This window comes from Tenrec ecaudatus, chromosome 5 (assembly GCF_050624435.1).
Source record: "Tenrec ecaudatus isolate mTenEca1 chromosome 5, mTenEca1.hap1, whole genome shotgun sequence".
Classification (NCBI taxonomy): Eukaryota; Metazoa; Chordata; class Mammalia; order Afrosoricida; family Tenrecidae; genus Tenrec; species Tenrec ecaudatus.
Window position 1 is genome coordinate 25,457,613 of NC_134534.1, and position 26,460 is coordinate 25,484,072.

Sequence of the window (26,460 nt, forward strand, 5' to 3'; positions counted from 1 at the left end):
AACATGATGAGAAAGTGGTTATTCTAGAATATTCCAGAAATCCTGAGATTGTCAGGGAATTGTGAGCAATTCAAAATTCCCAAAGGATACAGGAAATACAGAACAATAGGATCTGAATCTGTACAATTGATTTGTCAATGGTATGCAAAAGATACATCCATCCCCTTTAAAAAACAACAACAAATATCCTTGTAAGTAAAACCTAAATCCTCCATTTTTCCAGTGCCCTTTCGCACAGACCAGCCACATCACTTTTCTCCTTATCTCTTGTACATTTAAAAGAAAATCCTCTCTTTTGCATCTCTAACTTCTTCTCTCTGAATCGCTCAACTGAGAAAATACAGAGGAAGGCATTTTGAAGGGCTAGAGAGAATACAGACAAAAATAAAACAAGTGCAAACTGAACTCTGAAATCTCATTATCTATCAAAATTAAACTGGACAGGAACTCTTTACCGTGTTTCATTTTCCCCTTCAACTTGGAGTTCTGGTGGTCGTAGAGCACCCTAATCCCGTGGTTCTTTCTGCTGATGTCTGAGAACCCCACTCCTCTGTTTGTCTTACTGTGGGGGGTTGTGTGTTGTTATGATGCTGGAAGCTTGGCCACCAGTATTTCAAGTATCTCTAGGGTCACTGATTGAACAGGGTTCAATCCATCTTCCAGACTCTGAAGAAACTAGGAAGGAGAAGAGAAGTAGTCCACTTCTGAAACAATTTCCACCAAACTTTATGAATAGCAGCTCAAGGTTTTCTGAGTGAGTGCTGGAACTTGAGTCCTGCAGCTGGAAGACATTTAAAATGTGAGTGGGAAGGTGTTGTCTTAAAGAAGAGTGGATCTTAATTACAAGGACAGAACAAAGTTTGCCGAACTTTCATTTGATGATGGTTCAAGACTAAAATGAGGCTAAGCAGATGTACACATAATTAATAACTGCCTATGGTATGTGAAAAGCATGAATATAGTAAAATTGGAAGTCATTAAAATAAAACAAAGATAAATATCCTAGCTAGCCATGAGTGAGCTAAAATGGATGGATATTGACCATTTGAATCACACAATCATATGGCTTACTATGCTGGCAAGGGCAAGTTCAAGAGGAATGGCATCCCATTCATCATCATTAGCTTGTTTGTTTTCAATTTAAAGATCTTGAATGCTATAATTTACATATATGACCTCAAGAGCAATTAATACAACTATCATTCAAATTTATATACTAACTTAAATCCAGTGATGAAAAAATTATAGAACTCTACTAATTTCTTCAGTCTGAAGTTTATCAAACAGGTAGTCAATGTAAGTTAATATTTACTGATGATTGGATTATGAATTTTGGAAACAAAGAAGAGGATTAATAGAAAATGTGGCTGTGTTATTCTGGGTACTTTAGAGAAACAAATCCACAGAAACTCATGTATAAGAGAGAGTTTTTTATAAAGGTTAAGTGGACATCAAGAAAACATCCCAACCCAGTGTTCTCCAAATCCACACGTCCAATATTAACCCATACATCAAACACCAATCCACACCAGTCCTCCTTCATCTCACAAAACACACATTATGACGCTGACTACAGGCGGAAAGCTGAATCAGTGAATGCATAAGCATCTCACACTGACAGGGGTCTCCACATAGCTGCTCCAGCACCCAGGGCTGCATCGGGGTAGACCCATGTGACTACTCCTCAGGGATGTCTTGCAGGAAGTAAGCCTTGCCAGCTGAAGCAGGGAACTGGCTAAGGCAGCTGCACCCTGGGCTGACCATCACAAAGCAAGAGACCTGAGAAATAAAATAGTGAGATTCATTGTGCCAGTTATCCCTCTGCCCTTCAATTGACCCCACATGTGTTTATCAACCGGGTTGGCACAATAAACTAACTACCTCAGTGGCCTTGTGATTTGCCCTTAATCTTAGCTCCAATCAAACAACAATTAGTTCTTGAACATGGCCCTGCTGGATACTTGCCCTCCTGAAGAATACATGGAAGAAATGGGTGTTGTAGCAAAGTGTGATGAAAAAATTAGATAGTGCCTGGATGTCATAAAGAATAGCATCTGGGGTCTCAAAGGCTTGTTTTCAAACAAGCAGCCATCTAACTGAGACATCAAATAAACACACATGGAAGAAGCACAGAGACATCATAATCCAAGGATTGTAAATTTTACAATTCAAATCTGAAGGAGGGAGTAATAGCAGAGTTTAAATTATGCAGGAGGCTATGGACAACAGTGAAAGCTCAAAATACATTTGCAGGATATACACAAGGAATGTCTACACAAGGATGTCTGGTGACATCCCTCTAACCGTAGGGATGGGAATAACCTGGCTATCAGACAGAGTATTGGAGAGCCAACAATAATAGACTGACATGGCAAATCTGACTTGGTTAAAACCTTGCGTTTGATCTCCCATTTGATGCACTTTGAGCTTGTTCTCATTTTTAACTTTTTGGGGTTATTTTTTCATATTGGGGTTTGGTTTCTGGTATATTTTGTCATTTTGGTAGCCTTCTGGACTCCCTGCTATGTATTTTTCTGTGTTTTCCTGTATATGAAACGCAGAATGGGGGGATCTCTGGAGTCAATAACTAAGCAAGGGTCTCTGTGGGTATGAAAAGGGAAGCAGGTCAAGGGGAGCTGGTGTCCCGGAGTGTGAGAAGGAAGAAAGAAGGAAGAAAATGTTTTTAAACTGATTGTGGTAGCAATTGTACAACACTGCTTGGTATGATTGAACTATGGAGTGGTATGATATCTACATTAGGTCCTAATAAAATAGTTTGAAAGAAAAAGAAAATATAATGTTGGTAATAGAAATGATGCACGAATGAATTTGGCAAGATCAAGAATATCTTCATGGGGAGCTGATATCAGGGGCTCAAGTGGGAAGAGAATGCTTTGAAAATGATGATGGCGGCATATATGCAAATGTTCCAGACACAGTGGAGGAATGTATGGATTGTGATAAGAGATGTAAGAGCCCCCATTAAAAGTTTAAAAGAAAGTATCTGTTTTCAACAACACAAATAGCAACCACACACGTGGACTTAGCCAGATGGGATAAACTTGAATCTAATTGACTACATCTGTGTGAAGAGATGATGGAGAAGCTATCTATTATCAGCCAAAAGAAAGCCAGTGGCTGACTGAAATAGACCATTTCATTTGCTCATCTGCAAGTTCATGTTGAAGCTGAAGGAAATTTAAACAAGTGACTAAGAGCCAAAATAAGACCAACTGAATTCAGAGACCACCTCAAGAACAGAGCTGACACAGTCAACACGAGGGACGGAGTGCCACAGAACTGGTAGAATGAAGTCAAGAACATCACACAAGAAGAAACCAAAAGTCAATGAAAAGAAAGAGAATACCAGAGTAGATCTTAGGGTTGTGGGGGGCACAGAACTCTGAAACCTGCTCTTGAATGTTGAGCAAATGGAAAAATTATGAAGTAAAAGAGCAAAACATATCATCCTGAAAGGCAGCTTGAGAAGACAAAAGAAAACACTATCATGGAATGCTGAAAAATCTAGAGCTAACAAGCCAAAAAGGAAGAACATTCTCTCAAACCTTGAGTTGCAACATGGAAGGATTCTATGGGCAGAATAGGAGCCTTGCTGACGTAGTAGGTTATGTGTTGGATTGCTGATCCCACGGTCCGGACACTCCATAGGACAGAGAGAGTGATTTCTGATCCCATAATGATTTAGAACCTCAGCGATCAATAGATGCACATTAGGCATTTTGAACATTTTCTGTGGGTTTTGTTTGTTTATTCATATTGGGGTTTATCTCAGATGAGTTAGGGGCTCACCCTCTTGAATGGTTGTTCTGTGTTTTTTCTGTTTTTCAGTATATGAAACCCAGGACTGATGAACTTATGGAAAGATATGGTATCTATATTAACTCCCACTAAAATGGTTTTGAAAAAAATGTTTTTCATTTTGCTTGGATCCCAAATCAATTCTTCTGGAAGCCACATTCAAGTACACGATGTGCTGTACTGGGCAAACCTATTGCACAGGATCTTTCTAAAGTGTGCCAGAGCAATGATGTCACTGAGAAGTAATGTGCTGGACACAAAACATGATGTTTGAGCTTGCTTCATATGCATATGCAAGTGAATAAATCATGAATAAAGAAAACATGAAAAGCAACAACGGACTTGAATGATGTTGACCGATAGCATTGAAAGTGCCATGGACTGCTAAGAGAATCTACAAATCTGTCTGTATGTTTCAGGGAAGAGAGCAAGAATGATCCTTAGACATGAGGATGGTGAGACCTAGTCTTTAGTAATTTGGACATGTGATCAGGGGAGACCAATACCTTGGAAAATGACATCATGCTTTACAAAGCAGAGAGTCAGGGGACTCACAGCTGGATGGATTGACACAATGGCTGCAGCAGTTGGCTCTAACATACCAGAAGTTGTGAGAATGTTGTCAGGCCAGCAACATTTTGTTTGGGTTCTAAGCCGAGTCAGACAGGGTTTGTCATCTCACAACTACGCCAGTGTGTGAGAGTACAGGAATACATTGCCGTGTCTGTTGAAGTAGTTGCTGTTTGACAATATGATAAAGGAAAGCAAAACATATACATGCATCAGAAGTGAGTGAATATAGCCCTGTCTGAATTTGACTGAGCCTCTAGTCACTTCTTTTCTGTCTGTTTTCAGTATATTTTATCTACATTCATTGTATATATTAAGAATATTAGCATCTGTATTAATGCTAGGTAAGCTGATTGAAATGGTTCTAGACCCCTTTGAGGTTCATTTAAGGAGCTCTGGTGGTGCTAACCGTAAAATGGCTCATTCCCATCTACCAATTGCTCCATAGGAGAAAGATGAGACTTCCTGTCCCAGAAGGATTTATACCCTTGGAAACTCACAGAGACTCTCTTCTATAAGGATGCTAGGAGTTGAATTGATTTGATGAGAGTGACTTTTGAGTGAGTCGTGTGTATGTGTACACACACACACATATAAACATTAATAATCATATAAATAAATAATTATTTTGTTTTTTAGTGTTTGAACATATTTTATTTCATGCATGTTTAAATTATTTTATACATGTACATATATTTAATTATTTTATACATATACATATTAAAATAATCATACAATTATTTTAATAAATATGTGAGATTTCCAAATCAGTGAAAATGTATTGAAAACAGATCTTTATTATTGGCTATACAACATACAAATGTCGGAGATTGGATTTGAATTGAAGTTTATTATTAATCTAAATATATTATTACTGCTTTAGATGACAGGACACATGAATAATGCAGTCAAAGTCAAGTTGATATCCCTTTAAAAGTGATTTTTTAGCAATCCAATACCATTGGATTTTATTTAATATAACTTAAAAATCAACCCTCTTGAAAATATTTATCATATATAACAATGAACCACTAGGAAAAAGACTGAATAGTTTAAGGAAAATCATAATCACTAGATAATATAATAGATAGAACTAATATAAATGTGACAGCTCATCAATGTAATCCCCAACACATAATTGTCTATCTGTCATCTATCATCATCATCTATCTAACATAGTCTAAATTCAGTCACTATAGACATATACAGATAGAAGTATAAGATATCAATGATCTTCTATAAACATAATGGTTTCCAAGATTTAAATATTAATTGGTATAAAAAATTGAGTTCCTTTTTGAAGGAACTAAATCCATATATGTGTTAGCACAGGTAAACTAGAAAAACAAATTCATAGACACTCATATCCATATAAGAAAGAGCTAAAAGAAATAATTAATTAATTAAATAGAAAGAGCTATAGATTCAAGAACAATTGAATATTGAGAAAACATCCCAGCCCAGTCCAGATCAAGCTGATAATAACCCATAAATCTTATACCAATCTGTAAATTCCTCTTCAGACTCACAAAACACATACACTGACATCGAATGCAGGAATATCGCAGGCCAGATGGTGCAAAGTCTTGTGGATCCAGTAGCGGTAGAAGCATCTCAGCACTGCAGGGGTCTCCACGTTGCTCCCCCAGTTCCCAGGGCGTGGGGTCTATCAGCGTAGTGCCCTATGTCTTGTCAATAGAGCCTCTCTCAGGAAGTGAGCTGAGAGTGTCTCCTCCTACCTCCAAAACATTGCACTATTTATTTGCTTTACTTTCTGTTTGTCTTCAGTTATGCCAAATATTTTTATTTTGGTTTTTGAACCTTTCTGTAAGATGTTTACTCCTTAGACTTTTGTTGGTTATTTATTCCTCTGTGGTTCTCTAATCCCTCAACTCAGTCAAAGGTCTATTTCCAGTAAATATTTCCGTCAACCTATGTGCATATGAAACACAGAAAGAGATACTCTTTTTTAAACTCTTACCAAGGATCCATGAACTAGCATAGTATCTTGTATGTAGTCAAAATCCTATAACGGTTCCCCATTTGATGTGGGAAGATGGGAGAAGTGTGCCGGTCATGAAGGCAGAGTTACAGTAAATGGAATAGTAGGTCAGTGTCAACTTACAGGCAGTTTGAATTTTCCTAGCATGCATGATTCATATCCCTAGGTGAGTCATATACTGCTCAAAGTAAAAATAAAAAAACCTAATCTATACTACTGCTTTTCTTTCTTCATTTATAATCAGAAATTAAATAGGGACACACACATACACAACCTCATAGCTGAAAATGAGAAAAGAGTAATTAAACTTCTGAACTTCCTCAAGTTAAAAGTTGGGGGAAATGAAAGTTTGTACTTTAGATGACCCAGAGCATCCATTTCTAATAACTTTTTCATGACAATTTTCTTTGTAAGTGAATCCTTTCTCATGCATAATATTTTAGATTGAGCACAGAATCCTTTGAAGGGGTGAAAATTGTTCCTGCCTGGCTTATAATAAATTTGTATACTACTTTGACATTTTAGGGATGATTCGGTCCTCTTTTCCCTTCAAGACTAGGACCCATTAGTAGAGTTTCAGCTGGTGAAGGGGCCCCAGGCAGTCTTAGATTCAGTCTGGGGATTTTCTTATTCAGATCAGAATGGGAACACGATTTCAGTGTAGTCCCAAAAGATGACCCACCGAAGCAAAATGTCACGCATGAAGAACGTAGTTTCATGATCACTCAGTCTCCTATCTTCCCCAGTGCAAGGATTCTAACCTATTCCTCCCCATTTGAGCATGACCCACAAAACAAAACCAGACTCAATGTGAATTTGTAATGTGGAAGTAGTATGTGTGATCACCTTCTAGAAAACGGAGACCGTTCTTGATTCCATCTAAGTTTCGAAGATTGTAACTCCATCTCCAGCTCTTGGCTGTCAGCCTGTCATATCGCGGTGTTTTGTGTGTTGGTGCCATGATGGAAGCTAAGCCACTGGTATTTCAAATACCAGCAGGGTCACCCAAAGGGAACAGGCTTCAGCAGAGCTAAGAACAGACTATGAAGAAGGGATAGGCTGACTACTCCTGAGGAGTTAGCTACAGATGCTGAAAGCCTTATGGAGCAGATAATGGTCAGGGATGATGCCAGGAGACGATCCCTTCAGGTCAGAAAGAAACTAAAACACGACTGAGGAAGAGCTGTCCCTTTAGAGTTGATCATAATGAAGTAGAAAGAGGCAAGCTTGCAGGATCAGAGCCCCCGGGGCCTTCCTTTGCTGATGGCGCCAGACTCAAAATGAGAAGAAACGGCTGGAAACACCATTTAGGCATTCAATTCTGTGGATCATGACATACGATGACTTTATGGAGAATGGGAATTCCAGAGCACTTCATTGTGCTCGTGAGAAACTTGTATACGGATCAAGAGGCAGTTGTGGCAGCAGAGCAAGGGCACACTGCATAGTGCAAAATCAGGAGAAGTGCACACTAGGTTGTATCCTCTCACTTTGCTTATTCGATGTGTATGCTCTATAAAATGTCTGCACCTGCAACTTGCCAACCAGAGCCTGCCCCATCTTTCTTTCTCTTGTGAATAATTTGCTGTGCTTGGCTTAGCCTTTTCTCATTTAGCAGTCCACTTTGACCCCCTGGGCCTCTAAGGTCAAGTCCAAAAGCATTGTTGCAACATGACTTGTTGAGTGGAAAACTGACTCAGGGAAGCCTACACCCATTGAACAATAAAAAGTAAAAAACAAGGCAACAAACAGTATTGCTACATAATCATAGAAAGTTAATTATCAAATAAAATACCAAAATATGAAGTTGGTATTTCTTGCCATATCCTCCCCTAGAGGTCACTTCTGAAGGCACTTTTCTATCCCTGAATAGTTCCATGCACTTTGAAGTACACCACGTCAGATGGGCATTTTTAGGTACTGAATCGAATTCTTTTGAAATCTTGCTTGAGATGGGCAACAAAAGAGAAATCTGAGTGGGCAGGCACAGGGATAAAGAGTTGATGGGCTAAGGCTCCCCTGTGAAGTTCCCCCTGGACCGTCCTTGAGACCCCCAGAGGTGGAGCGGTACACTGATGCCATGAGATGCTTCCTCCACTCCACTCACTTGGCCTTTTTTTTCAAGTGTCCAGTGTTGAGTTTTCTGCACATGTCTTCTTAATCAGCCTGTGATCATCTGCTGCCATTCCAGATGGTCTGTCAAGATTTCCCCTCTGGATCCCAAAGAGAGTTGCTAGCACCTTCTCAGCGAACCTGGCTCCTCAGAAATAATTGCCTCAGTAGATCCTCCCAGAAGCCACTTTTTGATTGGATGGTATCTCTCTTTTAAGGCACTCTCACAATATACTAAGACAAGTTTATTTCGGAGAGAACTTGATTATCACTTGACTGGTTGCAGAGACAAAATTTAATGTCCTTTTTAAAAGAATAAATCCATGCACGTATAAACGAGTACACTAGGAACAATGTTATGTTACTAGTTTGACTTACATTCACATATATCCCTTTATTTGATTTATTTTAGCACAAAAATATAAATAAGCTTATCTCAAAGCATTCGCAAAATTTGTACCTTCAGTATTTAAAAATTCCAGGTCCGTTCTATATACGTGACACATAATAAAATCATTGTTTTATAATATCGACACTTATTTCTAAATCTAGGTGTATCTAGTTTTTGAATGAACTAAGATACATCAGTACAAATTTTCATCATTTCAGGAGATATAGTCATTTTGTTACTATATCAAGGAATATGAAATATATTTGTGAACATATTTCCCAAAAGACCACATGGTAGGATGTCCACGGAGGTTCAACTTGAAATTATTTCATTTTCCAGGAGAGGAACACACAGATGACAAATCAGAAGGACTTCCCATCTTTCACTAAGTGTAATGTCTTCCATCTTTCTGTCTTAATGCCGCTGCACGTTGCTGCTTTCCCAGGACTGTTGTCTTCTGAAATGGGACACGCGCTGCGACTGAATAAGTACACAATCTGATACTGCAGTGGGGGTGCGAGAGAAAGATGTGCACACATTATTTTAATGGTATTGGTCTTCATCCTTAAATATCATTGTGAAATAAATGTCTTTCTTTTGAAATTGCTCTCAGTTCCCAAATGAGACCGCAATGGGAAAGTAGGTGTCAAATACTTTTTGATATGCTATCTCAAATATCTGTCCTTCTGGTGGCATTAGACATTACCTGGAACCAGCAGATGCGAACTTAGTATAACAGGAAAATTCACAGGAATGTCACTAGGCTGACATCAAGCAGAGAGAGGGCAGGTGTCTTAAATTTCACAGTAGCCGTCACCTCATCTATCAAACCAAGAACTAATGAGCAAAAGCACGGTGAGCATGTAGATGATTTCAAAAACCTCAAAGGGTGCTAGGTGGCATTTTCTCAAATATCAAGAGAAATCAATGCAAAATTCAAACGAGATCATTTACGTTCCTTAACCACCAATCGACATACAAAAATAAAGTGATTGGCCTGTGAAAATCTAGGCAGCCTCTAAATGTTTGATGAATTAATTGTCCCCACCCCCTTCCAAAGGAGCCCTGGGGATGCAGCACTTTAAGCTCTCTACTGCTCACTGCGAGGTGGGAAGTTCATACCCACCAGCTACTCCTCAGGAGAAAAGCCATGCTCTCTAGTCCCGTAAAGATGTATCCTCTCAGATTCCCCAGGGAGAGGCTATGCTCTGTCCTCCAGAGTCAGTCTGGGTCAGAATCAACTTGATGGCGGTGGGGTTGGGTTTTTGGTCTTCCTCAAAAGGGTCCTGGTGGCCCAATGGTTAAACTAGCAAAGGGTCTGCAGTCAGAACCAATGTGGCAGACAACTTGTGTAACATTTTATTTCCATGCTAGCAAAATCTCAGAAAGGAAATGAGAGGAAAAGTAGATTTTTTAAAACATGTTTCATTAACATACTTAAAGTTTTGAATCCAAAGAGCTATCTACAATAAACATGTTTAAAATATCGAAGTAGCAGATGACCAAAGCAGGTGAGCAGAGGTGGAAGGCAAGCACTGGGAAGTGTAAGACCGTAAGGTAATATGTTTAACAGAATGGTCCCAATGCAAACATATGCAGATAGTTACTTAATGTCAAGAGGGCTCCTTTGCATTCAATAACCTCTTGATTGTTCACTAAATATGCCTCTGGTTCTTGTCTTATATATAAGAATATATTCTCATTTTTTTGCTTTAGTTTTATATGTTTGATAGCAAGAAAGCTGATTCCTCCCCAATCCCCAAGCCCTAACAGGTCTCAAAGATTCACTTTTCATGGGCTTCGTCCTAGGTCTCATTGAGCGTTTTTTGTGCTTGCTTGCTTGTTTGTTTGTTTGTTTGTTTTCATCTCCCTGATATAACATCTTAGAAACTTCCATTTGAATTAAATTCTGGATGAATGAACTTTGATTACCAGTTGTTGAACTGACATAAATGCTGTAGGTAAAACTCAGGGTATTTTTAATCTTTTCTCTAGTAGATTACCCTCTCCAATGTTGGGACAAATTTTTTTCTCTCAATGTATAGCAAAGCAAGCAAATGTCAGGATTTTCTGCCACTGATTTTTCCACACAAATAAGCTTTACTAATATAGATCAGACAGTTAATTTTATTGATAACTCTTTGAAATCCTATTTTATATATATTATATATAATGTTAATTTCTCACATTTGTATTGATAAAAACAATAACATTAAAAAAATATTAGCTAGTATATTATTCAGTTACTCTTAAGTAACTGTTAACTCTATATAATTATCTAGGCCCTCCAGTGCTCACAACATTACCTCAGCTCTCACACATACACAAAGGTTGAGTCACGGAGGAGTCATAGCCTGGATCCAGGTTTTCTGAAGAAAAGGTATAGTCTTCTAAATAAAGCTGCATGATGTTGGTGAATTCAGGCAGTTGGTGTCTTGTAATGCTCACCCTTTCAAGATATTTTTTTAAATCAATATGCATTCATGATCTCCTTCTTTGCAAATGATTAGCATTTAATTAAAAAATACTTAAAGAACATGTCAGAGAGAATAAGTGATGGAAAAACACAGAGCCTTGAAACCACAGTGGATAAAGGAAGGCAATGAGAAGAAAATGGAATATTTATGGCCCATCAAATTATCATCAGTCTAATTATGTATAATCCCCTATCCCTAGGTCAGCAAACTGGTGCCAGACATAAGAGAAAGAAATGGAGAGACAGGCAGAGAAACGAGCTTTAACCATTTGCCTGAATACCATGGTACCACATAGAAATCTATATGTGTATTACAAATTTAGCTCTAAATTATATTCTGTGCTATAGAAGAGACATAGAATATTCTTTGAAAATTCACAAATGTGTTGGTGAAAACAAAAAGTGACCTGGGGCTAGTGTCTGACCTCCTCTCACTACACCAGTGGGGGAAGAGGAGACCCACCACACGCAACAGTAGTTGCCCAAGGCCAATTCCTGTGCTGCTGTGACAGACATGCCCCGCCCTCTGATCTTCCTATCAATACTAATTCTCACTGCCCACGGTCCCCATAACATTCTCTAGGGACTGGCCTCTGTTCTGGGGTCAATAATTCAGCATAATGGTCAGAAGTCAAGGATAATATTTGTTATGATGGGTTGGTTTATTAAGGAAGACAACAGGTTACAAAAGTGCAAGATACAATCATCTGAACAGGACAGTTTCTGGTCAGTTGGCCTGTAGACAGGCCTTTCCTAGTATCTGGTCTCTTAGCCACATGGCCTGTTGACCTTTACCTTTTTTTTTTTTGATATTACTTAGCTCTCAGGCTGCCTATAACTGTCCAAAGGGCGTGCTACTTAACCATCAGCCTCACCCAAAGGCACTCAGCCCGAGTTCTATGAGTCAGCAAAACTAGCGCCCCCCCCCCCCCCAATGAAATGCCTCCAGGTGCCTCAATCCATAGGCCAGCCTCCTGCACAAAGTCCCTCAGAGTTGTTTGCTCTGCAGAGTGCATATTCCATTTCCTGCTATGGCTCGTGGTTCTGCGACTTTCACTCCTCTTTTATTCCTTGGCTGTCACAGCTGTCTTCCAGATCAAGGAGGTTCAGTGCACAGGGATCTCAGGATTCAAAAGACACACTCATGCTTTTGTTGGTAGTGAAATACTCCCTTCCCCTTCCCGAGGGGACTCATTTCATACCTAGCAGGATGGCAATCACAATGAGCAGTTGACAGTCTCTCACCAGTGAATTATGTAAAGCTTCCAGGATCTTCTCCCACCCTCTCTTACGCAGATCCATTAAGAAACAGTCATTTATTTATTGGGAGTTAAAAAGTCAATGGCTAGAAAAGTCATGTTCAATTGCACTGCAATTGCAAATATAAGGGAACCATAGAATTGCAAACAAATAAGCAAGATACTTCACCATTACTTATATCTTTAGGTATCCTCAAATATTTATAATATAATTTTGATAATTTTGTTTTATATGATATCATTTTGATTCAGGCAATTTAAATAGAAATGCATGCCTTTAATAATTTTATTTATTTAATTTTAGACAACTATGCATACTGTATTATACATCAGCATATGATGTGCATTACATACATATATAATATATATAATATATTATACATGATTTCACATAGACTATACTTTTATATAAAACAGACTTTATTCTCATCAATTAGTAATTAGATATGTTAATGTTTAAGAGGGTTAAAACATCATGAGTGGTTCTAATCTTGTATTTGAAAAGTATGTTACCATGTCTCTCACATGTTATATCTAGAAAAGTTTGCTTATTGTTTGAATGGTAACCTCAGTTTCTCTTTCAAATTCCCCCTAGGAAGATGACATAGAGTAAATCAGTGGGTTGAGAAAAATCAATGTCACTTCTTAATTTTGAAGGTTTTTATTAAACAATATCTTCTTCTATCATATAAATTATTCTATCATACAAATAAATTATTTTAGATATATATTATGTATATACTCTGGTTCCAGAAATATATTTCTGCTGGGCAGTAACAAATTATGAAGTTCTCCTGGTAACTACTTTTTTAATAGAAATCAGTTTATTGACAGATACAATTTTATCCAATATAGGTACACAAAACCACTATTAAGAGATAATCAGCTACTCTTTTATGAAAATAACTAATAGTTGTTCATAAAGAGAAGCTATAGTAAAATATATTTGAAGTTAACAGTTTTTAAGTATTTTCTTAAAATTATTATATATATACTTCAGCAATTTCACATAATGAGGCAATTGTAATAATGTCAATAGGATGACTTCTGATTAAACTGTGATTTATAAATACCTGCAATATTTTCCTTAATTTTTCTTTATTTTGTAAGTGATTAACACTATATGATAACAACGCTGAACTATTAGCACTTTACATGATTTGAAAGTAATTTTGCTAGTTAAAATTTAGTAAGGACAAGGTCTATTTCCTATTCCTACAATAAGATAAGCCATTTGACTTTTAAAAATCCGGTCAACAGAAAAAAAAAACAATCTGGTCAACAAACCCACAGCAGTGGTGTTAAGGGAGTACAAAGAGGAGAAAGAAGGAGGAGCTATACATAAAAATAACAATTACATGTCAGGATGTATTGTACTAAACAGCAATAGAAACAGTTCAGATAATGAAAAGTAAGTACATACTTGGTCTTGTTGTGTAACCTTAGCATGAAATGAATCCAAAAAGGGAACTCCATCATCTCATGTAGCCACTCTAGAGATTAATTTTGAAAAACAATCGAACTTGTGATATCATGACTCAGGGAAAACTCTATTAAAATAGTGGAATCTGCAGTTGCCCTGCCATTCTGCTTGCTTTATGAGATGATGCTGTGAGCAACTATTTGACTCAAAATATTTCCAGGTGCAAGGGAGTAAAGAAGGAATTCAGCAGGAAGTACTGATCCGAGATGAATCATACACCTTAAAATCATATCCATCACTAGCCACAAGCATTTGATAGGAATACCATAACTTGGACACCAGGATGGATTAATAGGAGTCCAGGCAATTAGTATCCTATTATGTCCTTTTCTCCACTTCACCACCCCCACTCCCCACCCCCAATGAATAGCTTGTTTCTCAAGCATTAGCACAAAAGTTGCTGAATGGTGCGTCAGGAAGATATGGGTTATATGGTTAAAATCCCCACTCTCTTACCCAGAAAAGACAGCTTACTCAGAAGAAATCTCACACTGAGATTGAGAGTTAGGTAGATAGATCAATAGATACAGACAGATGCCACTGAGTCAATTACAGGGCAAAATAGTGTACTTTCCTGTACCATCCTCATGGTCATTGGACATGTTCAAGTCTATCATTGAAGATACTGTGTCAACCCCTCTCATCGAAGGTCCCCTACATACTTGTAAGCTCTCCTCTAATACAGTGTCCTCCTTGAACAATTGACCCTTTCAGGTCTCAACCAAGCAAGTCTGATCATGATCTGTGGTGATCCATAAAGTTTGCATTGACTCCATTTCTGAAAATCAATCACCTGACCTTTCTTCCTCTTTTCATCTGGAAGCACACTGAAATCTGTCTACTGTAGGTGACATTGGGGCTATTTTAATGCTGGTGGTATCGCTCCAGCATCAGCAATTCACAAGGCACCACAGCACAACACGCTGACTGACTAGTGGCAGATCTTAAAAAGAGAGGTTAAATGAATGACCCAAATTCCAACAATTTATTTCTGCCTGAGCCAGCTTTTACTTCAAGCTTGTATAACTTTTAAGTCGGTGTGGCCTCATTTGTGCATGCCATTGGACTGGTAGATCTAATGGAGAGGTTGAAGTCGTGTTGGCAAGATGCTTGAAAGGTGAGCAAATAAGGGCAGGGAAGTATATATGCTGCCTCAGTTTTATTAATTTTTGCTCCATTCCAACAAGCTGCCACCAAACTATGATAAGTGGATATTAAAGGATTTCTGGTTTTCTTAGTCAGTAGCAAAAGCCATTGCATAAAGCATAAACAAAAACTCTCCTCATTCTTTCCAAAACAGTGCTGCAGAAATTTTCCAGCATGCTCTGCTTTAACATGAAACAGCACAAAAAAAGAGATTTTGATTTCATGTTCACATTTTGCCACTAAATTAATGCTTGCAATTGGATACTGATGAGCATTACTACAATTAGAAGCTATTAGAAATGGTTTCTCTGAAAAATAGTCTATGGTGGAATTGTATTAGTGAGAAAGCATTAAAATGAATGGCATAAAGTAACTGGGGAAATTTTTATTAGTGAATTGGGGAAGGAGAGAATTTGGAATTAATTATTAAAGAAGAAAACTTAATATAATATTCAAAAATGATTAAGTCTATGATGATAAAATAAACGTTGCAATTTTTTCAGACCCTTGGTTGATCTTTCTAATTTACACAAAGGCCCCAAGCTCTCGGAGCTGACCCAAGCACAACATGCCTACACTAATCATATTCTTAAGAACATCCTACAAAAAAAAATAAATAAAAAAAAGAACATCCTACGATTTAAAAAAAAATTATCCAGGCTTACAAAAGAACAAAATGAATAATCTGTAAAGACAAATTGCCAACCAAATGGAAACGTAAAAAGATATTATGACAGGAAAAGCAGACAGGTACTGTAAAATGGATTAACCTCGTTTCTGAAAATATGAGTTCAAACCAACACACAATTGGGATCACTCAGCATCAGGCAGTGTTTCCTTCTGTTTTCCCTAAGGCGCCAACAACAACAACAGTGGAAAGTAGTTAATTGTAGAATCTGGAACTGAGAAATCTCTGGAAACTCACAAAAGCAAAAGGTGACCATAAATTGAAAATTGCACATACACATCTGTCCATAGGATATTTTTAAACCTAGTTTTAAAAACGAACCAAGATTTTCAAGATTGAGGAAAATACATGATATGGGAGCCAAGAGGGTGGTTGGTGGCATAAGCGAGTTACATGTTTTGCTACTAACCGAAAGGTCAGCTGTTCAAATCCACCAGTTGCTTCATGGGATAAAGATGACACTTTCTACTCCTGAAACTATTTACAGCCTCAGAAACCTATAGGATTAGTTCTATTTTGACTAAAAAGATCACTATATGTGACCCACTTGACTTGGTAAGGAGCCGTGGTGGTGGCACAGTGGTTACTCATTGAGCTGTTTGCTACTATGTCAACAGTTCAAAACACGTTCTGCGGGAAAAAGACGAGGCTTTCTACTACATTTAAGAGTTACCATCTCAGAAACCCACAAGAACATTTCTACTCTCTCCTATGGGGTTGCTGTGAGTCAGAATTAACTCGATGGCAATGAGCTTGTTTTTTGGTTTTCGTGGCTTGATGGCATTGGGTATGGTTTTGGTGTAGTGGGACTCAAAGAGGTCCTAGAAGATCCCGAGACAAAGATCTTCAGATGCAAGTTTTTCCCCAGAAAATGGAGTTTGGGAAAGAAAACTTGTCATTGAAAACGTATTTTGAAAATAACACTGTAAGTCTTGAATGCAAAGAACAAAGCAAAGCAAATGGGGCTGATCATGAATATATGTTTACCACAAAGCAACCTTTACTGAGGAACATTAAATATTAATTCTAGATTTAAAACTAAAAATGTGCCTACGCTATTCGGTCATATACCAAAGTGAAATCTCAACAAAATAATATATGTGTATATAAACTGTCTGTAAAGGAATTTAGTTTGTTGCCGCGTCTACTGTCCCAACAGAATACCTGAAAGTTATTGACGTGGCTTAAGTGTACTTTCCTGTTAGAATTATGTTTTGAAATCACAAGAAGTTCTGTGATAGCTACACAATGTTGCACAAATAAAAACCTCTTGTTTTGTTCATTTAAAATACTCAAAACACATGTAACCCATTACCATTGAGTTAATTCTGCTCCATAGTAAACCAATGGGCAGAGTAGAACTCCCCTTTTGTGTTTCCCAGACTGGAAATCTTTACGGAGCAGAAAGTTTCATCTTCCTCCCACAGGACTGGTGGTCGAGCCAAACTGCTGACCTTGCAGGTAACAGCCCATTTCCACTGCACCACCAGGACGCCTGGAAAACATGTAGACAGAATTCAAAATTATGCTTCCTCTTCATTTATTCATTCATTCAACTATAATTTATTTAGAATTCTAGAAGCTAGCAATCCAAGAACTAGAAAATACATAAAATTGCTGCTTTCCTGGATTGTATTATAATTGGGTAAACATTGAAACAGTAGTAATAATAATTCATGATTAAGTGCACATCAGTTGAACTTCCATGAGAAAAGTCAATCAAACTAAAAGGAGAAGGGATTATTTTTGCACAGGCTACTTTAGAAGTCATCTCAACGTGTTTTACATGTTGGAAAAGTTTTACATATATCTAAGACACCTATATATATATATTACTTGATATAAAAATTTAAAAACGATTTCCATGATGTATTATATTGACAATATTGATATAAAGTTTCAAGTTAATAGAGTACTGCACAGGTAAGTCTTTTTTCTACCATGAGTTAAAGTTATAGTTGGATATCCACTGAATTAAGATTTAGATCCAAATATGAGATATTAACTCATCAATTCATCAAGAGCAGAAGTTAAATTTTGTTCATTCTTTCAATATATATTTGGTAAATGCTTACTAAATGCTGAGGGGTATTGAGTAAACACTACAAGAAAAGGCTTTATTTTTTTAATTTCCTTCACAGAACACATAACAATTTAGAATAAATATACATTTGTTGGTCACGGGATTGTTTCTTCTTTTCCCCATTAGAGTGAAACTTAACAAGATCAGGACCTGAATATATGATATTGATTACTATATGGCTGTCATTATCACAAAAAATGGTATCAATAATTATTTGTGAAATAGAATTGTCAGGAGAAAAGAGAATAGTGTCCATTGTTTACCCAATCCTCTTATCCTACCTAACCAAAAAAGAAAACAAAAAAGCACACACACACGAATAAACCTATTTAGTCCACCGCAAAGATAAACCGAGGCCAGGTAAGAGAGAAGGAGAAGGAGACTTTTACTGTGTGCTTCCCTGGTGGGATTCATGGACTGCTGCAGGGAGTCAGAGAATCAGGGCTGCTGGTGAGGGGGAGGAGGGCAGAGAGGGAGAAAAAGAGGTGTGAGCCCTGAATTCCCAGGCAAACTCCAGGAACCCCCACTGGGGGTAGCCAGCAGTCAGGCTTATATCTGTGGTGGGGAGCCAGTGTTAAGCTGGGTAAAACAATAAAGGGAGTGCCTAGAAGTGGGCAAACAAAGAAGGAGGAGAAGGAGTTACAGCTGCTGTGGAGGCAGTAAGCTGCCTCCATCGACAAAAATTCCAAGGTAGTGTGGTGCTTTGATGGTTCTGTTTGATGCAGAGGCAGATGACTCATTGATCTGTGGCCCTTTGGAATTGTCTGTCTTGATTCCTTAGGGCCAGGCAGGCTTTTTCTAATATCCTCTGACCAATACATGACCCAACAAAACCTTGCACTTTAATGTAAGAAAAAGGATCATTCTGCAACCCATCATTGCTATGAAGAAGGAAACAAAGTGAGAATAAATATCTTGCTTAGAAAAGGGGGTAGACTTAGGAATCAAGCTCCAGGAGAAAGCAAGGGAACCAAGGGTTCCTGAGGGACTTGGAGGAAGGAGGAAGTGGGATAAGGGAGCGGTGAGCAAACAACCTTCATCAACAGGGGAACAACAAGTGAATTAAAATCAACATAGAGGTGCACATAGAGATCCTGGGGTTGCCAGAGCAACCCCACTCTAGCTGAGAAGAATCAATGAGAGGCAGAAGAAGGGTGAGCATCATGGTGGGGCAGGAGGAAGGTAAAAGGAAACAGGAAAAATCCAGAAAGTAAAGCTATGGATAGAGGTATAAGCATAGTTGTTTACATATGTAAATGAATTAATTCATAAAAATAGAGATATTGGTCTCTGTACATGTACATGCCCAGCTATCAAAAGATATAGCATCTAGGGACTTACAAGCTTTTAGTTAAACAAGTGGCCAACTAGCAGAGAAGCAACAAGCCCACATGGAAAAAGCACATCAGCCTGTGCAATCATGAGGTATGAACTGGATCGAATAACAGGCATCAGAAGACCCAAAACAAACAAACAAATAAAAACATGTTGAGAATGAGGGGGATAGGAACAGAAACCCAAAACCCTTCTGTAGACTATGGAACATCCCCTTAGAAAAGGGTCACAAGGAAGGGATGAGTCAACCAAGTCGGACCACAGTACAGCACCTATGAAACACATAATATTCCTCTGTCTCCTTGAAGTTTCCTCAGTTCCCACTATTATGACCTGAGTCCTGCCTTTCACTGCAGGCTAGACGGAACTATGTATACAGGTACAGGTAAGAGCTCACAACACAGAGAATCCAGGAACAGGACTGGGAGTAACAGTACCAGGAAGGTAGGCGAAGATGGGAAGAGGAGGGGAAGAAGGGGGACCCATTGCAATGACCTACACATAACCCTCCACCCGCAGGAGGAAGAACAGAAACCATGGGGGAAGGGAGACAGTATTCGGTATAAAAAGATTCAAATATAATAATCATTTATCAAGAAGTCACGAGATGGGGAGCAGGGAGGGAGGGAAAAAAGAGGATTTGATACTAAGGGCTCAAATAGAAAGGAAATGTTTAGAAAAGAATGATGGCAACACATGTACAGAAATGCTTCATACCATTAATGTATGGATTGTGATAAGAGCCCCTAATAAAATGATCTTTCAATACAAATGAAAGAAAGCAGTTGCACGAGTTCATAGAAATCTCATATATCAATGTTTCCCAGCACAGATAAACTGTGCTGTTTTCCTCAAGGAGGCTTGATGGTGCAGTAGATAAAAAATGGGACTGCTAACTGCAGGGTTAGCAGTTCGAACCCCCCAGCCACTCTCAGAGAAGCACTAGGCTATTAAAGACTGAGGGTCTTGGAAACCCTACGGACTAGTTCTCCTTTGTCGGTAGGGTCTATGTGAGTCAGAATATACGGGAAAGCAGTAGGTGTGTTTCTAATTGTTGTTGTTGTTGTTAGGTGTTGTGGGTTCTCACTCATAGCAACCCTATGCACAGCAGTGTGAAACAAGGACGCGCCATCCTCACAGTTGTGATGTTTGAACTCATTGTTGCAGCCACTGTGTCAATCGATTTCCTTAACTTCCTCTTTATCAATGGCCTTCCATCTTATCGGGCACGATGGTGTTGGAGAAGACTATTGAAAGTGCTATGGACTGCCAAAAGCACATATGAATCTGTCTTGGAAAAAGTATAGCCAGAATGTCACATACTTTGGACATGTTATCAAGAGAGATTAGTCCCTGGAAAAGGACATCATGCTTAGTTTTGTGGGTAGTGGTGGTGGTGAGGGGCAGGGAGTGGGGGGATTTATTGTCCATAATAATGAGTTATGGATTTTTATTGGTCATCTTGCACTAATACATATTCAGTATGGCTCAAATGATCTCATCTCATTCGCTACACATGTTCCAGCCCTTGATTTTTTTGTCTTATGAATTATATATCTTCCTTCTCATCACTTAAGAAAAAGAACTTGAAAGCTTTCCTTTTCCCTGTCTACTCTGCTAGTGCCTTCCAAGTTCTATAAAGTTCTTCCTCAAAGGTCACAAATGCTTTCTCTCAAATTATATTTATCTTGCCTCATTTCAAACCCATCCTCGCTTTTGGTTAAATTACTGGAAATGTGACCTAACTGGAACTTCCTAAACCTATTCTGGGATCCTTCATCCAATAGCACAAATGACTTGTTAAAAACCCAAATCTAGTCATGCCACTGCATGATTGAAATTTTCTAGTGACTCTCCTTCATAAAATTATAAGCTTAGCGTGCAATAAAATCTTCCTATGGTTTGGCCCACAGATAGCTTTCCTACTGTTTCAGATGGCCAACCGCTGAAAACTCTTCAGTGTGCCCCTTTCCTTCTCAGCTCCATAACTACGAGCACGCTGTTTGTTTTGTCAGTAGGGTTTGCACTCCTTATGTGTACGACTTGTGCTATCACATCCTTAACTTTTCCCAAAACTCCTGTGTTGCTTTGCACAGTCTTAGTGCCCATGTATATCATCTCACAAAACTATCTCGGTGCGGTAATGCAGGCACCCACGTTTGCCGCTTTTACTGAATTATGACCACCTCAAGGATATAGAGGGCCCTGGTGGGGGAGGGGCTAAAGTATTTGCCTGCCAACCAAAGATCAGCAGTTTGAACCATTCAGCTCCTTAGAGGGAGAAAGATGTGCAGCAAGCTATTTCCTTAACAACTCACAGCCTTGCAAATGCTATGGGGCAGGGTCTCTAGGGCAGTCGTGTTTACTTCCTTTTTTAGAGAGGCAAAAAGGTCTGGTTTGACTTATGCTGACATTTGCTAACTTTTAAACAATCCAAACAATTGCCTCTTTAAAACTATTTAGCAAGTTGGTGATGGGGCTAATTAACAACTCAAGTATAAATATATTCCCCTCCCTATAAAATGTTTGTGGTGGGTATGTCTATTTCTAATTTGCTTCCTAATTATCATACTTTTAATATTTAATAATAAAAATTAAAATATTTCAAACTCTTACATCTTGCCCAAGGGAAAATTAATCTCTATTCTTAAGCACAGAACATACATGCATTCATACACAGCTACCAACAGACTTATGACTTGGGATTATTTACTTTGCTTATAATGAGAACATATGACTAAAAAAATAAGCTGTTAAAATAAAATAAATTACACAATTGATACAAATTGATATCCCAATAAATGGTTCCTTCTGATTAGTATAACATTTAAAATTCCAATCCATGTGTATAGGATATTTTGAACTATGGTGAATTTTCATCTTGTTTTCTAAGAGAATTCAAAATCTAAATTATTCCAAGTGTGTGTCAGCAAAAGCAAGTGCTTTTTACTTTTACTATCAGTATCTCTCTCAAACACACACACACACACACACACACACACACACACACACTTAGAACTTTGGGAATTAACTGTACTGAAATGGAAATTTTAAAAAGGTTTAAAAAAACAACTGAATTCTTCCATAAGCTAGAAAATTTCAGTCTTAGCCAGCATCTATTTTAAAGTGAACAATAAAAAGAACATTCTTAAAAAGGAAAAGAAAGAAGAACAAACTTTGGACTTGCAATTTAAATCTATTTACCATATATTGACACAAATAACAGCATTATACCTTCTTCTGCAAATTGCTAAACCCTCTTGTGTGTTACTTTCCTGTTCATGCTGTGTGTGTGTGTGTGTGTGTGTGTGTGGTTGTATTGTATTCCAGCATTATGGTTTGCTTTCTATGCCTTGATTAAGTAAAAACAACACAAATATTCTAAAAGATGCTTTTGTTGCATCTATTTGGAAGCAAACTTCATCTTAAATACATTGAATAAGAGAAAGTATTCTATTATCAAACATACCTAAGGAAAATAGAACAAATAAAATTTGTTAATAAAAACCCATCATGAGAGGAAAACCCACAAACAAAATGTCCCACACAGATGTGTCCCCATGAAGGAGGTCCGCGGAACCCCACACAACTCCTCACCACCCACTTTGGTGACCTCTGGATTGAAATTGTGAGGATGTGGAAGGGAAGGGGGCAGCAACTGGCTTATTTAAAAACTCAGTTTGAAACCTAGTCTTTTGCCTTATCATGTAACTTCTTTAGTGATACTCGATAGGGTGTGTTACCTAAATGTATCATACTTTCATGAAATTGCTATTTTTTATTGACCTCCATACCATGAAATTGTAAGCGTCAAGAAAATACAGAATGTATGGTTTGTCCTTCTTTGCAGTTTGGATAAAATACATGTAGCACAGATGTTGCCATTTAAACTATGTTTTTTAATATAAAATTCACTGGCCTTCATCACTCTCTCCTTATTCAATTAGGACTTCAATTGCCAGGCTCCAAACAGAAAGTCAGTACCTGTTAAGTAATGACTCTGTTCTGTTCTTTCCTCAGCTACTGGTTATCTTCGATCTACCTTTTGCCTTAATTAATTTACCCAGTATGATTCTTTTATATCAGTGGAAATATATGTGACTTTCTTTTTCACTTAGAATAATGTTTTCAAGGTTTATCCATATTATAGCATGTATAGAAATCCCATGTTATGACTGTAATATTATATAATATGCATATGCCATGTTTTGTTCATTCATTCGATGGTAGACACAGGGTTCTTTTCACTTATAGGCTACAATATGCCTTAGTAAAATAGTATTTTCAGTCTCAGATTTCAATCATTTTGGACTTATACCTTAGTGTAATCTGTTAAAGTTATAATCATGCAATATTAGACTTTTTAATGAATAACCAAACTGTTTTCTACATTGGCTATACCATTTTACATTCCCCCCTGAATATGTTTGGGGGTTCTAATGCTCCACATTTCAGCCAATATTTGTCAGTTTTTATTTTTCTTCTTTTTCTGAAAATATGTTTCTGTTGTTAAAGATGACTCACTGCTGGCCTTGTGGGTTAGGCATCGGGCTGCTGCCTGCAGTTCAAACCAGCAAGTGTAGGAGAAAGATGAGATGGTCTGCTCCCCTAGTGAGTTACAGTATCAGAAACCCTGCAGGGCTTATCTGTGAGTCCAGATCGATGGGCAGGCACTGGTCTTGCTACTGTAAGCTTCCACCAAGTCAATTCAGACTCGTGGCGACCCATGTGTGCAGAGTAGAACTTCAGCTTAGGGTTCTCAAGACTGACCTTGAGAAGCACATCTCCAGGCCAGTCTTCTGAGGTAAGTCTAAGTGAACCCAAAGTGACAAAAGCTAGTAATTGAGCTTTTAATCATTTGTGCCACCAAGAAACTACTAGTTTGATGGTTTGTAGCAACACCTAAAGACTGAAACTAAAAAAACAAAAACAAAAAAAAACCAGCTAAAAATACCAGTACGCTGTTTCTGTTAAGTCTTCTGGGGAAGCGTGCTAGTGTGCTGCAGACCATTCATGACTGTCACCATTGCGACACAGTGCGCCAACCCTTTCTCCAGAGGTGGGGTGGATCAGAATCACCGCCTCTTGGTCAGGCTAGGACATTACGGTTTGGCCACCCAGGTGCTCCATAATCATCCTCTTTGGGTCAGTCGCCAGTGAGTAGAGCTACTCTGTAGATTGGCAGGAAATGACGTTAGAATGTCTGAGGCCTCCCAAGTTGTTCTTTTCAGGATTGTTTTATTCTTTGGAACCCCTTGTCATTTAATATGAATATGAGGACTTGATTTTCCAATTGCAAAAAAAAAAGATAAATAAGAAAGGTTATTAAGAGTTTGATAGGGATTGTGTTAAATCTGCAAGTCATATTGGGTAGTGTTACTTTCCCTCTTAACAATATTAAGTCTTCCAAGATAGAAGCATAGGATTCTTTCATTTCTTCCAATAATGTTTCAGAGTTTTCAGAGTACACATTTCTCACCTCTCTAATTACATTTAATGTATTTCTTTTACCGTTTTAGGTACTATTGTAAATATTGTTTCTGTTTGCTAGCTTTTCTTTTCATGTTGCTCTTTGCTGTTCCATAGAACACAACTGATTTTTGTGTGTTGATCCTCATGACTTTACTCAATTCATTTATTATTTCCAGTAGATTGCTTACAGATTTCTTGAGATTTTATACATATAGGATAGTGTCATCTACAAATATAGATCGTTTTACTTCATTCTTTTTAGTTCGCAAGTTTGAGATTTGTTTTTCTAACAACATTCTCTGCTTAGGAACTCCAGAAAATGTTGAAGAGCAGTGACGTGATTAGCCTTATCTCACTCCTCATCTTTGTGAGGGAGAAGCAATACGCTTCGCATTGTTGAGAATTTTTATCTTTTTAACAAAACATTTTTGGTTTCTTCCATCTCTGTATTGTTTATGTGTTCTTTTGTATTTATCTCTGTTATGCTCCCTATTTCATTCCTGATAGACTGATTTTACTTCTCGTTCTCTCTCTCTTTCTGTCTTCTTAGTTTATCACCGTATTAAGTTATGTACTTATTTTGGGACTGTTCTTTTTAATTTAGATATTTAGAATTATAAATGTCATTCTGAGAACTGGCTTTGCTACATCCCATCCATTTTGCTTTTCTGTGTTATTATTTTCATATACATAAGTTTTTATTAATTTACCTTGTACTTCATTCTGAGAACTATATTTTATTTGTTTGTGTTTTGTCTTCTATTGATGATTTCTAACTTAACGTATCTGTAGTTAGAAAAGATACATGAAATTATTCTATCATTTAAATTTGACTCAAAAATATCTTAGTTTGTGACCTAATATATATAGATGGCCATAGAAAATATTTCATGTACATTTGAAAATAATATATACTCTGTGCTTCGTGGCTCAGGTTTCTATTTCTGCAATACTTTTCTTTCTGTATACTTACCAATAAATGGAAGTGCAGTATAGAAGTATACCAGGATTATTGATGAAGTATCTATTTCTCCCTTCAATATTGTGAGTGTTTGCTTTATAAGATTTGGAACTGCATTTTTGGAGCGCATTTGCTTTTAATTGTTTTATCTTTTCAATAAATTGATCATTTATCACTAGATACTGTCCTCTATTATCTCTTTTAAGGGTTATTGACCAAGGTTGTATTTTGTATTTTGGAGGTTTTTGTTGTTGTTATTTGTTTTTGTTATTAATGAAGCAAATTTAGCTCTCTTTTATTACTCTTTGCCTAAGTAACCTTTTTTTCCCCCTTCAGTCATTCACTTTCAATGATTTGTGTCCTTTCAGCTAAAGTGAATCTCTTGTAGAGAGCAGAAATTGGTTCAAGGTTTAGGTTTTATTTTTTTTAACTCTTATAGGCACATACACAGCACTCTCACACACAGAGATAAGTCATTAATATTCCTAACAAGTACAGAAAGTGGATTTGGCTTACTTTCTGGGTAGATGGTTCAGAGAAGGCTATGGTTACAGCTGCTGTAGTGGCCAAGATAGTTTACAGTAAAACTCAAAATCCATATTGAGAAGCTTTATAAACTTAGCCTTTGTTAAATTTCTTCTATTAACAGGCAATGTAAGTCTT